The following is a 13,718-nucleotide window of genomic DNA, read 5'->3' on the forward strand; positions in this document are numbered from 1 at the left end:
ACATGGCTCCGGTTGGAGTGGAGTGTAGAATGTTTCAGTATAAGGAGTGTCGCAGTTGTGGTTGGGCTGGGTGCTCTTTGCCTGTCTCCCATTGTTCATTGTTCATGGGTTTATATGTAACCTACAGGGCTTCTGATCGAGGGCCGTGCGGCTCTTTGTCGGCCGGCGTGGACACGGTGGGCCGAAATGGCCTTCTTCTTCGCTGTAAATTTCTATGTTTCTATGTTTCTAAAGAGCCAAAGCGCAGGAAGAAACTTCTCGGAATACGATAGAGCAACTGCAATGTCAGGTCACCGAAAATAAAAAGCAGTTTCAGGCTCAGTGTGAGGGCAGCGCCAGGAACTTAGGGAGAGCTGACAAGGCTGAGGGACAGTTGAAGGATATCAAGGTGGCATACAGGGTAGCTCAAAATTGGGTATATGAAGAGGCTGATCACGGGCTCTGCAATGAGAAAATTCGTAAGCTGACCCTCGCGTTATATGGGGCCAGGGGTATGGCTTGTCTTATGGCACCGGGTGAAGTTGGGGTAGATTGGGATGAGGAGAGGAAAGGAGCGCGATGATGGGACCCAGTATAGTCAGGGGCGGCCGGCTCCAGAAGCAGTGGGACCAGCAAGACCGATCAATAACTGTGATCAGGACGAATTGGCAGCATTGAGCCGGGATGTAGGCCCCATTAACTCCACGGATGGTCCGCTGGATGTTAATAGATGCTGGGCGGATTTTAGGAGAGGTCACCCAGAGTTGAAGGATGTGGACTTTAAGCGAATCCTCCTCAGTAGCTGCAACAGCAGTTTTAGAAATTTGAAAGCTGACATTAAGGTGTTGCAGAAAAAGGTGAAACAAGGTGGGCAGAAGGTCCCTGCGGGATCCAAAAGGAAGTTCAAAGCATGGCAGGTTGAGCTAAAGAGAAGCATTGGCCTCGAAATCGCAGCCTCCCCGGGTCCATACGGAGTGTGTACGGAGTGCATACGGAGTGTGTATGGACCCGGGGAGGCATCGCAAAAGCCGGTTTTCAGTGCACAATAAGCATGCGCTAAAAAACGGCTTTTCCGATCTGTCAAACTCCAGTCCATATCTCGGCAGCCAGGACATTCACCCATGTCTTGCCCAGCGGATGTCCTGAAAACTCTTTACAGGCGTAAGAGTTTTAAAACATACAAAAACATAACAAAATAAAATTTAAAAAACACATTTTATTGTTAAAAACCCTGCCCACTAAGACAAGTTTATTTTAAACCATAATTAAAAAAACTTTTTTAAAAATTGGAAAAATATATATTTTTTATAAGACATTAATAACTTTAATTTAAATTAATCTTATATATGTGGTGTATTTTTTCTATGTTTTATTAGTGTTTTGAGTGTTTGGGATGTTTCTCAATCATAATAATGGGAACTCCAACTTACGGAGTTCCCATTATTATGAATGAGAAAATACTGTGCCTGGATTGGCTGCCCAGAGCCATGTGACTGCAGCTCCAACTTATGGACGTCCCGACGTGCACACGCTGCGACATGCAGGGAGTGTAGGCCTCAGGAACGGGATCTCTCGCGGGCGCAGTAGGAACGGGTAAGTGCGCATCTTTTTTCCCTTTTTCAGTCATTCGCCCGCGGGAAGCAAAGGACCGAGGTTTCTAGGCCATTGTGTTTACTGTAGTAAGCCGATTGTTTAAAAGATGAAAAAAATAGAGAAACATTTCTAGGAGTCTAAGAAGGTGAACCCAACACTTAAGCTTCTAACTTTCGTGCCGAGAGAAAGAAAACATAGAATTTGCTACAATGACAGGTCATGAAATGTGCCTGTCTGTGTAAAAACCTTTGATGTTTTTATGCATGGATTATAGATGGTAATGCAACTTTTAAAATGTGGAAAAGAAGGAAGGTAACTCTCTGCACAAGACTTCAGAAAACAACACCTTGTGCAGAGTTGAATGTAAATATTCTGTGCATTTCTAAAATTAAGAACATTTTTAGTTTGGAATTTGAGTGGATGTTTCCCTCAGTAACAATAAGGGGATCAGAATTGATGAATTAAACCATTGGAAGGCAGGAAAGCCACAATGGATGTTCTTTTTCTTTTCTTTTAAGCAGGAGTGTTGATTACCGAGAGAGGTCCTTTAATATGTAAATGACCTCAAGGTGTTACCGAACTGGAACTTTGATGGGACAGTGCTGTGTGAACTCTAGTAAGGTTACATCACAAAAGCTGCACATAGGGTTCTGTGAAATTAAAACTGACTGAGCTAAATTGATATGAGTTGCTGCTCAAGCACTCAGGAAGGGAAATTTATCAGAAATTTGACGATAGAAAGGGAAAAGGGACGCAGCGATTGCAGTAATTACAGCCTGTATAATATGTGTGTAATTTAAGTGGGACCTGTGAAGGGGAGATCCCTCACAGAGAACTGCTATTCTTTGATTTTGTTTTTATCGAAGCGAATCGAGTCGAGGACGTGAGATGAGGTGGATGTTGTGGATGAGCGTGTGTATGATCCTGATTAAAGCAGGGTGGGGAGATCGGGGAGACACCGAGACATTCCTTACATACGGGTGTATGGGAGGAAGTGGCCCCACCGTAACTCAGGGAGTGGGGAGCAATACGGAGTAATAAGGGCACAAGTGCCTACGCTCATGATGGAAGTTGGCCAGGGTGGTGAGGGTTAAATTCAACCAAGTACTCAAGGCAAACCGGAAACAAACTTGGGGAGGTATCAGTGTCCTGCCCAAAGGTGAACCTCTCGACCAGGAAAGTACGGGTGAAAGAGGGTAGGCGGTTTTGTCTGGAATGTAAAGGGAGCATCCCCATGGGAGGGTGGTGGTGCTTGTGGAAAACAGGCAGGAGTAAAATTACCGCATCTACGAAATGGGAGAAGTTGGGTAACAACTCAAACAGGCGAACTAAGGAAGGGGTGATGTTGTGTTGGGAGATATGGTGGAAGACGGAGCAAGGGATGTATGTGTGTGTGTGTGGTCGGATTGGGCCTCAACTGCAAGGGGGCGTGTGGGAATTGTTTTTAAACGGCAGAATTCCGGGTCGGGTATGAATTGGATATAGAGTTTGACCCTTGCGTGATCTTGGATCCACCGAACTAATCGTGAGCAGTTACCAATAATCCCGGAGGCTCAGGGGAAGTTCAGTATCCCATGACAACACCCGGACTTTAAAATGGGCTGGTGTTAATCCCAACAGAGAAAATGCTGTGTCATACCATGTATTATGAAGTAGCGTCGGTTATTCTTAATCTAACGGAGTTACAATTGCACCGGTGGTGCTCGCCAGAGACCGAAAAGCTATATGAGCGGTTGTTAAAAGAAATGTTCAAACAATTCTACCAGAAGAATTACGGGGATGAAAGTCGGGGGGAAGCGTACAAACTGATAACAATCTATAATGGGGATAGTGCTTTGAATACCGATGATGGATCAGTCACAACGACCCGTACCGGTATACCGGGTGGAAAACATTGGGGTAATGCGGAACTGGGTACATGTGAAACATCATAAAACCCCTCAGTATGTGGTGAAGTTGGGAGAGTCGATAACCGGTACTAGTCGGGAGGGATGTCAGAGAGGAGGTACATATGTGCTATTGTGCCCCTATCATCTGAATCCTTTTGGCCGGCCGGTATGTGGGTTTGAGTACAGACAGCTCACAACCATGTCCCACCCCTAGGTTGCGTACAAGAGAAACAGGACATACTGTGTCACCACCAGCGAAAGTTGGTATAGAATACACCAGCGCACTTGGTGCCCAGTGAAAGATTCTACCTTTTGTTTCAAACCCCAGGTAGAAACACAAGTAGCACAAAAAAGGATAGTTCCTATTTCAGACCACAAACATGTCTGTGAAGAGACACTTGGTTACTCAACCAGAAAACACCAGGACTGGTTTGTGTCATGTATCTTACATTTTATATATAACTGTATCCTAACATGCTATACATGACTGTAATAAGATATGACCTGTAACCACCAGCATACCTTACCACCAGGGGTGCACTTGCAAGAGACAGGTATATAAGGACAGGTCTCAGGCAAGTGCAGCATTCCAGAGCTGTGAAATAAAGGTGCAGGTCCAGAGTGACCTTGACTTCACTACATGCCTCGTGTGAAGCTGTACTGAGGGAACAGGACTTTACAGTGGCGACGAGTTACAGGATTACAGAATCCACAGAATGGCGAACAACGGATCAGATGAAAAGTACAATGCGGGAGACAATTGGGAGGACTTTATAGAAAGGCTCCAGCAAAGCTTTGTAACCAAAGACTGGTTAGGCGACGATAAGGCAGACAAGAGAAGAGCCCATCTCTTGACCAGCTGTGGCTCGAAAACATACACTTTAATGAAGGATCTGTTGGCACCCGAGAAACCAGCAAGCAAGTCGTTTGAAGAATTGAGCACACTGGTAAGAGACCACCTGAAGCCAGCGAGCAGCCTACACATGGCCAGACACAGGTTCTACAACCACAGACGCTGTGTGGGACAGAGCATACCCGACTTCGTGGCGGAACTTCGGAGGTTGGCGAGTTTATGTGAGTTCTCCGATGAACTGAGGAGAGGAATGCTGAGAGACTTTTTCATTGAAGGAATAGGCCATGCAGGCATATTCCGAAAGCTCATAGAGACCAAGAACCTGACCTTAGAGGCAGCAGCACTGGTTGCACAGACATTCTTGGTAGGGGAAGAAGAAACGAGGGTGATTTACAATGCAGGTACGACAACTAACAAAATATCGGAACAAGAAGTTCACAGCACTAAACAAGCTGCTACCCCCACACACAGACAAAACCAGGAGAACAGGCTCTTGACAGCAGGCAGAAGCCATCAAGGGCCACAGGAACGGCCATTCACACCTCATCAACCCAATATGCGAGCAATCAGCTACAAACTGAGAGAAGCTCAAGAGAGATCAGCCAGACGCAGCTCATTCTTTGGAAACACTTTGAACAATGGAACAGGTCTGTGCTAGAAGTGTGGGGGTGGGCACTCATTAAGGGGATGTCGATTTCAGCAGGCTGTTTGCAGAAATTGTGAATATACAGGGCATTTGGCCCGCATGTGCAAAAAAACGGCAGCTCGGCTGGTATACAAATCGGATGGGTCGGAAAGCGGACCAGAAGATGTTGGGGACAGTACCCGGGACACCGATGTACAGCGGGTCAACACGATTAATGGCCGCTGCTCCTACAACAGGACGCCTCCTATAATGATGAGGGTCCTACTCAATGGGATATCTGTCAACATGGAGCTGGATACGGGAGCGAGTCAATCTCTCATGGGCGCTCAACAATTTGAACAACTGTGGCCGCATAAAAGAGACAGACCAAAACTCACAAGGGTCGACACCACACTAAGGACCTATACCAAAGAAATCGTACCAGTCCTCGGCAGCACCATGCTCTCAGTCACACACAAAGGGACAATGAACCGACTTCCCCTGTGGATTGTCCCCAGAGACCCCCCAGCACCGCTGGGGAGAAGCTGGCTGGCAAAACTAAACTGGAAATGGGATGATGTCCATGCCATGTCATTAGAGGAATGGACCTCCTGCTCAACACTTATAAAGCGATTTGAACATCTCTTTCAGCCAGGTGTGGGCACTTTCAAAGGGGCCAAAGTCAAAATCTACATCACACAGGATGCTAGACCGGTCCATCACAAGGCCAGAGCTGTACCCTATGTGATGAGGGAAAAGATTGAACACGAACTAGACAGGCTTCTGCCAGAAGGCATTATATCACCTGTGGAATTTAGCGACTGGGCAAGTCCCATCGTCCCAGTCATGAAGCCTGATGGATCCGTATGAATTTGTGGGGACGATAAATCTACCATAAACAGAGTCTCCCTTCAGGACCAGTACCCGCTGCCCAGGGCGGAGGACTTATTTGCCACATTGGCTGGAGGTAAACTTTTCTCAAAATTAGATCTCACATCTGCGTATATGACGCAAGAATTAACCAAGGAATCCAAGCTACTCACCACCATCAACACACATCGAGGCCTTTTCATGTACAATCGATGCCCATTCGCCATCAGGTCGGCAGCTGCCATATTCCAGCGCAACATGGAGAGTCTGCTCAAGTCCATCCCGAGGACAGTTGTATTTCAAGACGACATACTTATCACGGGCAGGGACACCGACTCCCATCTCCGTAATATGGAGGAAGTACTAAAGCGGTTGGATCGGTTAGGCCTACGAGTCAAGAAATCCAAGTGCTTGTTTCTCGCACCCGAGGTTGAATTTTTGGGCAGAAGGATTGCCGCTGATGGAATCCGCCCAACAGAGTCCAAAACAGAAGCAATTCGCCTGGCAGCCAGACCCCGGAATGTCTCAGAACTGCGCGCCTTTCTCGGGCTACTCAATTACTTTGGGAACTTTATGCTGAACTTAAGCACACTGCTGGAGCTTCTCCACGTGCTACTCAGGAAGGGGTGCAATTGGTTTTGGGAGGACGCCCAGGAACGCGCCTTCAATAAGGCACACAACCTTTTGTGTTCCAACTTTCTTTGACCCAGGTAAAAAGCTAGTTCTCACATGCGATGCGTCAGCGTATGGGGTCGGGTGCGTTTTGCAACATGTCAATAGTGCGGGCAAATTACAACCCACAGCTTATGCCTCCAGGTCACTTTCGTGAGCAGAGCGCATGTACGGAATGGTAGAGAAGGAGGCGCTCGCGTGCGTGTACGGTGTCAAAAAGATGCACCAATACCTTTTCGGGGCCAGGTTCGCGTTAGAAACCGACCTCAAGCCCCTCACGTCCCTCCTATCCGAGAGCAAGGCAATAAACGGCAACACCTCGGCGCGAATTCAACGGTGGGCACTCATGCTGGTGTCCTACGACTATACCGTAAGGCACAGACCAGGCACAGACAACTGTGCCAACGCGCGCAGCAGGCTACCCCTGGCCACCACAGAAGTGTCTGACGAACAGAACTGTGAGATAGTCATAGCAATCAATGCCTTTGAGTTCACAGGTTCGCCCATGACAGATTGCCAAATCAGAGCCTGGACGGCCAGCGACCCCACGTTATCCTTAATAAAAAGATGTGTCCCAACCGGTGACTGGGCAGAGGCTCGCGATGCCTGCCCCGAGGAATTAAAACCCTTTCACAGGCGCATGCATGAGCTATCACTTCAAGCAGACTGCCTGATGTGGGGCAGCCGAGTAGTCATGCCTCTGCGAGGCAGAGAGGCATTTGTCCAGGAGCTCCACCACGAGCACCCGGGGATCGTTCTCATGAAGGCCATAGTCAGATCCCACGTCTGGTGGCCTGGTATTGACGCGGACTTGGAGCTCTGCGTCCGAAGGTGCACCATTTGTGCCCAACTCAGCAATGCCCCCGGGGAGGCTCCATTGAACCGCTGGCCTTGGCCTACCAAACCGTGGTCGTGGGTGCACGTAGACTATGCGGGCCCATTCATGGGCAAAATGTTCCTCGTAGTTGTAGATGCATTTTCAAAGTGGATTGAATGCACCATTTTAAACTCAAGCACAACCTCCACCACTGTGGAGAGCCTCGCAACTATGTTTGCAACGCACGGAATCCCTGACATATTGGTCAGTGACAATGGTCCGTGCTTCACCAGCGCAGAATTCCAAGACTTTATAATTGACCACGCCATAAATCACGTCAAGACGGCACCGTTCAAGCCGGCTTCCAACGGCCAGGTGGAGAGAGCAGTGCAAATCATTAAACAAGGCATGTTTAAAATCCAAGGTCCCATCCTGCAGGGTCACCTGTCGCGACTGCTGCTGGCATACAGATCTCGTCCGCACTCACTGACTGGGATCCCCCCCGCGCAACTGTTGATGAAAAGGACTTTAAAAACAAGGCTCTCATTAATCCTCCCAGACATGCACGAAATCGTTGAGGCAAAGCGCCGTAAGCTGACTGAGTACCATGACAGAAATTCGAGGGGGAGATGGAATGAGATAGGGGACAAAGTGTTTGTACTAAACTATGGCAGGGGTCCCAAATGGCTTGCAGGGACAGTAACGGGCAAGGAAGGAAACAGGCTACTGGTAGTACAAATCGACAATGGCAAAACCTGCCGGAGGCATGTAGACCAAGTCAAAAGCAGATTTACCAACAACACTGCGGAACCAGAGGCAGACTACAATGTGGAACTCGCACCACACCTGGTGGACAGACAGAGGGAACAACCTGAGGAAAGGGCAATCCCTACAGGCAGCCCAGGCGAGTCAACAATAATCACACCAATCGAAACAGACAGCCCAGGCGAGATACCAGCAACCACACCCAAAGAAAAACAGACACCAAGGCAAACAACTGAACCACAACTCAGACGCTCCACGCGAGAGTGTAGACCACCTGAGAGACTGAACCCATAAAGACAATAAGACCTTGGGGGAGGGTGATGTCATGTATCTTACATTATTATATATAACTGTATCCTAACATGCTATACATGACTGTAATAAGATATGACCTGTAACCACCAGCATACCTTACCACCAGGGGTGCACTTGGAAGAGACAGATATATAAGGACAGGTCTCTGGCAAGTTCAGCATTCCAGAGCTGTGAAATAAAGGTGCAGGTCCAGAGTGACCTTGAATTCACTACATGTCTCGTGTGAATCTGTACTGAGGGGTCAGGACTTTACACACACCTTGACCACAAGGGGTGAACTTGTGGGAGACACTTCTTACCTGATCACACAGGTATAAAAAGGGAGGTCCCGTGCAGGGTCACCATCTTTGGAGTCCTGTGAATAAAGAGTTAAGGTCATAGAGTAACCCTCTTCTCAATCTTCCTCACTGCCATGCTCCACCTCACTGTCGACAAGCTCCCCACTGAAGTGGAACTAAACTACAGAACCCATGGGAAGCTGTTTAACCTACACCGCCTCCAGGCCAGGTCCAAGATCACCTAAACCTCTGTCGTTGAACTGCAGTACGTGGACGACGCCTGCGTCTGCGCACATTCTGAGGCTGAACTCCAGGATATAGTCAATTTGTTCACTGAGGCATATGAAAGCATGGGCCTTACGCTTAACATCTGTAAGGCAAAGGTCCTCCACCAGCCTGTCCTCGCCGCATAGCACTGCTCCCCTATCATCAAGATTCACGGCATGGCCCTCAAGAACTTGGACCACTTCCCATACCTCGGAGCCTCTTGTCAACAAAGGCAGACATTGATGCGGAGATCCAACATCGCCTCCAGTGCACCAGTGCAGCCTTCGGCCGCCAAAGGAAAAGAGTGTTCGAAGACCAGGCCCTCAAACCTACCACCAAGCTCATGGTCTACAGGGCTTTAGTAATACCCACCTTCCTGTATGATAGAGGCATGGACGATGTACGGAAGACACATCAAGTCGCTGGAGATATATCACCAACGATGTCTCCGCAAGATCCTGCAAATCCCCTGGGAGGACAGACGCACCAACATCAGTGTCCTCGCCCAGGCCAACATCCCCAGCATTGAAGCATTGACCACACTCGATCAGCTTCACTGGGCAGGTCACATAGTTCGCATTCCAGACACGAGACTCCCTAAACAAATGCTATAAGCAGAGTTCCTTCATGGCAAACGAGCCAAAGGTGGGCAGCGGAAATGTTACAAGGACACCCTCAAAGCCTCCCTGGTAAAGTGCGGCATCACCACTGACACCTGGGAGACCCTGGCCGAAGACCGCCCGAGGTGGAGAAAGTGCATCCGGGAGGGCGTTGAGCTCCTCGAATCGCAACGCTGCGAGCGTGAAGTGGTCAGGCGCAGGCAGCGGAAGGAGCATGCGGCAAATCAGTCCCACCACCCCCCCTCCCCCCCCCCCCCCCCCCCCCGACGACCATCTGTCCCACCTGTGACAGGGTCTGTGGCTCTCGTGTTGGACTGTTCAGTCACCAAAGGACTCACTTTAGAAATGGAAGCAAGTCTTCGGCGATTTCGAGGGACTGCCTATGACAGTCAACAGTACTTTACCGAACCTCCAGGAGTACATATCGCATTTTGGGTACGATATCCCGCCGTTACCCGAATATTTGAGTGAACAATTAAAGGACATAGACTGTCCCACAAACATTATTACATGCTACACCAGAGAAATGAGAAAACAAGGGAGGAAATCGAAGAAATGATTCCCCCTCCATGGTGGGAATGTGGGACTCAACATTGAGATCCCTCCTTGGATTCGAATCGCGTGACATATGTGAGTGATTGTACAGTTGATTATTGTGTTGTATCTGTTAATCTTGTCATGTAAATTCAAAAGAAAGACAAAAAGGGGGCAACTTAAAGGATAAATGAAGTGGGAGGGTGAGAATGTATGAACTGAAGTCAGATGTATGTAATGGAAAGATTTGGTTGAGACCAGCAATGCATCCAATGGCAAAGAAGATGGAGAAGACATCCGGAGTAATGTCTCTAGTTTTAAGAAGAGACATTAAAGGAGGGAGATGTCGGATCCGTTCCTCCCCCAACGGTAAAAATTGTACTATTGAATGTAAAACCTCAGAATTGCGTCACAGCTTGCAAAAAGAGCTGGGCAGGAAAGGGTTAATTCGTACATTGCAGCCGAACTATCCGACATCATGAGGGACATTCACCAGAAGAGAGATATTCACGCTTTCAATGGTTTCCTGTCGAAAAAGGTGCAGGAACATTCATATATTTATTTACCTTAAGGGGTTACATTGTTTCTGGACTGTGGCTCCAGAAAGGCTGGTATCAGGTCAGGCCTAGACAATGTCCTTACTACAGCTACGCGGATATGAATGCTACCAGAAAACCAACCATGAAGTCACCTTAGGAAGGTAATCATGCACAATGATTCTAGCTGAGGAATAATTAGCCATCAAGAGTTCACATTTGATGCAGCCATCATGTTAAATCAGTTCCAAGATTGCAAGTTGGTTTTTGGTATAAATAAGACCCATTTTTTGAAGGCAGCAGAACCCAGTCGTACAGGAACAGCAACAGAAGCCAATCAGTCTTCGGGACACAAGCTGCAACCAAGGAACGGGCCTACAGTCAACCTCCGACACAGCCGAGGAATTGAGTATTGTATGTTTCAACCAAATCTCTAAGGAGTTTTGTTGGTTTTAATAAACTAATAGTTTTGCATTGAGCCTAAACCTTTGTGCCGTGTATATTTTGTTCCTGTAAATCCTAGAGCCAAAGAACTGTAGTAAGGACAAGGAAAACAAAATCCTTACAAGTGGTTGAAGCGAATAGCATAGATGCATTTAAGGGGAGGCTAGATAGGTGCACGATGGAGCAAGGAATAGAAGGAGCTGCAGAAAATGTTAGATGAAGAGGGGCGGGAGGAAGCTCGTGTGGACCATAAACACCAGAACGGACCAGTTGGATTGAATGCCTAGTTTCTATGTTATAATTTCTATGTAATTCTATGCAAAAACAGTAATTAAGGCATAACACAGATGGAATTGAAAATGCCTGAATGCAAAGCGTCATCATAGAAACATAGAAACATAGAAAATAGGTGCAGGAGTAGGCCATTCGGCCCTTCTAGCCTGCACCGCCATTCAATGAGTTCATGGCTAAACATTCAACTTCAGTACCCCATTCCTGCTTTCTCGCCATACCCCTTGATCCCCCTAGTAGTAAGGACTTCATCTAACTCCTTTTTGAATATATTTAGTGAATTGGCCTCAACAACTTTCTGTGGTAGAGAATTCCACAGGTTCACCACTCTCTGGGTGAAGAAGTTCCTCCGCATCTCAGTCCTAAATGGCTTACCCCTTATCCTTAGACTGTGACCTCTGGTTCTGGACTTCCCCAACATTGGGAACATTCTTCCTGCATCTAACCTGTCTAACCCCGTCAGAATTTTAAATGTTTCTATGAGGTCCCCTCTCATTCTTCTGAACTCCAGTGAATACAAGCCCAGTTGATCCAGTCTTTCTTGATAGGTCAGTCCCGCCATCCCGGGAATCAGTCTGGTGAACCTTCGCTGCACTCCCTCAAAAGCACGAATGTCCTTCCTCAGGTTAGGAGACCAAAACTGTACACAATACTCCAGGTGTGGCCTCACCAATGCCTTGTACAACTGTAGCAACACCTCCCTGCCCCTGTACTCAAATCCCCTTGCTATGAAGGCCAACATGCCATTTGCTTTCTTAACCGCCTGCTGCACCTGCATGCCAACCTTCAATGACTGATGTACCATGACACCCAGGTCTCTTTGCACCTCCCCTTTTCCTAATCTGTCACCATTCAGATAATAGTCTGTCTCTCTGTTTTTACCACCAAAGTGGATAACCTCACATTTATCCACATTATACTTCATCTGCCATGCATTTGCCCACTCACCTAACCTATCCAAGTCGCTCTGCAGCCTCACAGCATCCTCCTCGCAGCTCACACTGCCACCCAACTTAGTGTCATCCGCAAATTTGGAGATACTACATTTAATCCCCTCATCTAAATCATTAATGTACAGTGTAAACAGCTGGGGCCCCAGCACAGAACCTTCCGGTACCCCACTAGTCACTGCCTGCCATTCTGAAAAGTACCCATTTACTCCTACTCTTTGCTTCCTGTCTGACAACCAGTTCTCAATCCATGTCAGCACACTACCCCCAATCCCATGTGCTCTAACTTTGCACATCAATCTCTTGTGTGGGACCTTGTCGAACGCCTTCTGAAAGTCCAAATATACCACATCAACTGGTTCTCCCTTATCCACTCTACTGGAAACATCCTCAAAAATTTCCAGAAGATTTGTCAAGCATGATTTCCCTTTCACAAATCCATGCTGACTTGGACCTATCATGTCACCTCTTTCCAAATGCACTGCTATGACATCCTTAATAATTGATTCCATCATTTTACCCACTACCGATGTCAGGCTGACCGGTCTATAATTCCCTGTTTTCTCTCTCCCTCCTTTTTTAAAAAGTGGGGTTACATTGGCTACCCTCCACTCCATAGGAACTGATCCAGAGTCAATGGAATGTTGGAAAATGACTGTCAACGCATCCACTATTTCCAAGGCCACCTCCTTAAGTACTCTGGGATGCAGTCCATCAGGCCCTGGGGATTTATCGGCCTTCAATCCCATCAATTTCCCCAACACAATTTCCCAGCTAATAAGGATTTCCCTCAGTTCCTCCTCCTTACTAGACCCCCCGACCCCTTTTATAACCGGAAGGTTGTTCGTGTCCTCCTTCGTGAATACCGAACCAAAGTACTTGTTCAATTGGTCCGCCATTTCTTTGTTCCCCGTTATGACTTCCCCTGATTCTGACTGCAGAGGACCTACGTTTGTCTTTACTAACCTTTTTCTCTTTACATATCTATAGAAACCTTTGCAATCCGTCTTAATGTTCCCTACAAGCTTCTTCTCATACTCCATTTTCCCTGCCCTAATCAAACCCTTTGTCCTCCTCTGCTGAGTTCTAAATTTCTCCCAGTCCCCAGGTTCGCTGCTATTTCTGGCCAATTTGTATGCCACTTCCTTGGCTTTAATACTATCCCTGATTTCCCTTGATAGCCACGGTTGAGCCACCTTCCCTTTTTTATTTTTATGCCAGACAGGAATGTACAATTGTTGTAGTTCATCCATGCGGTCTCTAAATGTCTGCCATTGCCCATCCACAGTCAACCCCTTAAGTATCATTCGCCAATCCATCCCAGCCAATTCACGCCTCATACCTTCAAAGTTAGCCTTCTTTAAGTTCTGGACCATGGTCTCTGAATTAACTGTTTCATTCTCCATCCCAATGCAGTATT

Source organism: Pristiophorus japonicus, chromosome 3 (genome assembly GCF_044704955.1).
Source record: "Pristiophorus japonicus isolate sPriJap1 chromosome 3, sPriJap1.hap1, whole genome shotgun sequence".
NCBI lineage: Eukaryota > Metazoa > Chordata > Chondrichthyes > Pristiophoridae > Pristiophorus > Pristiophorus japonicus.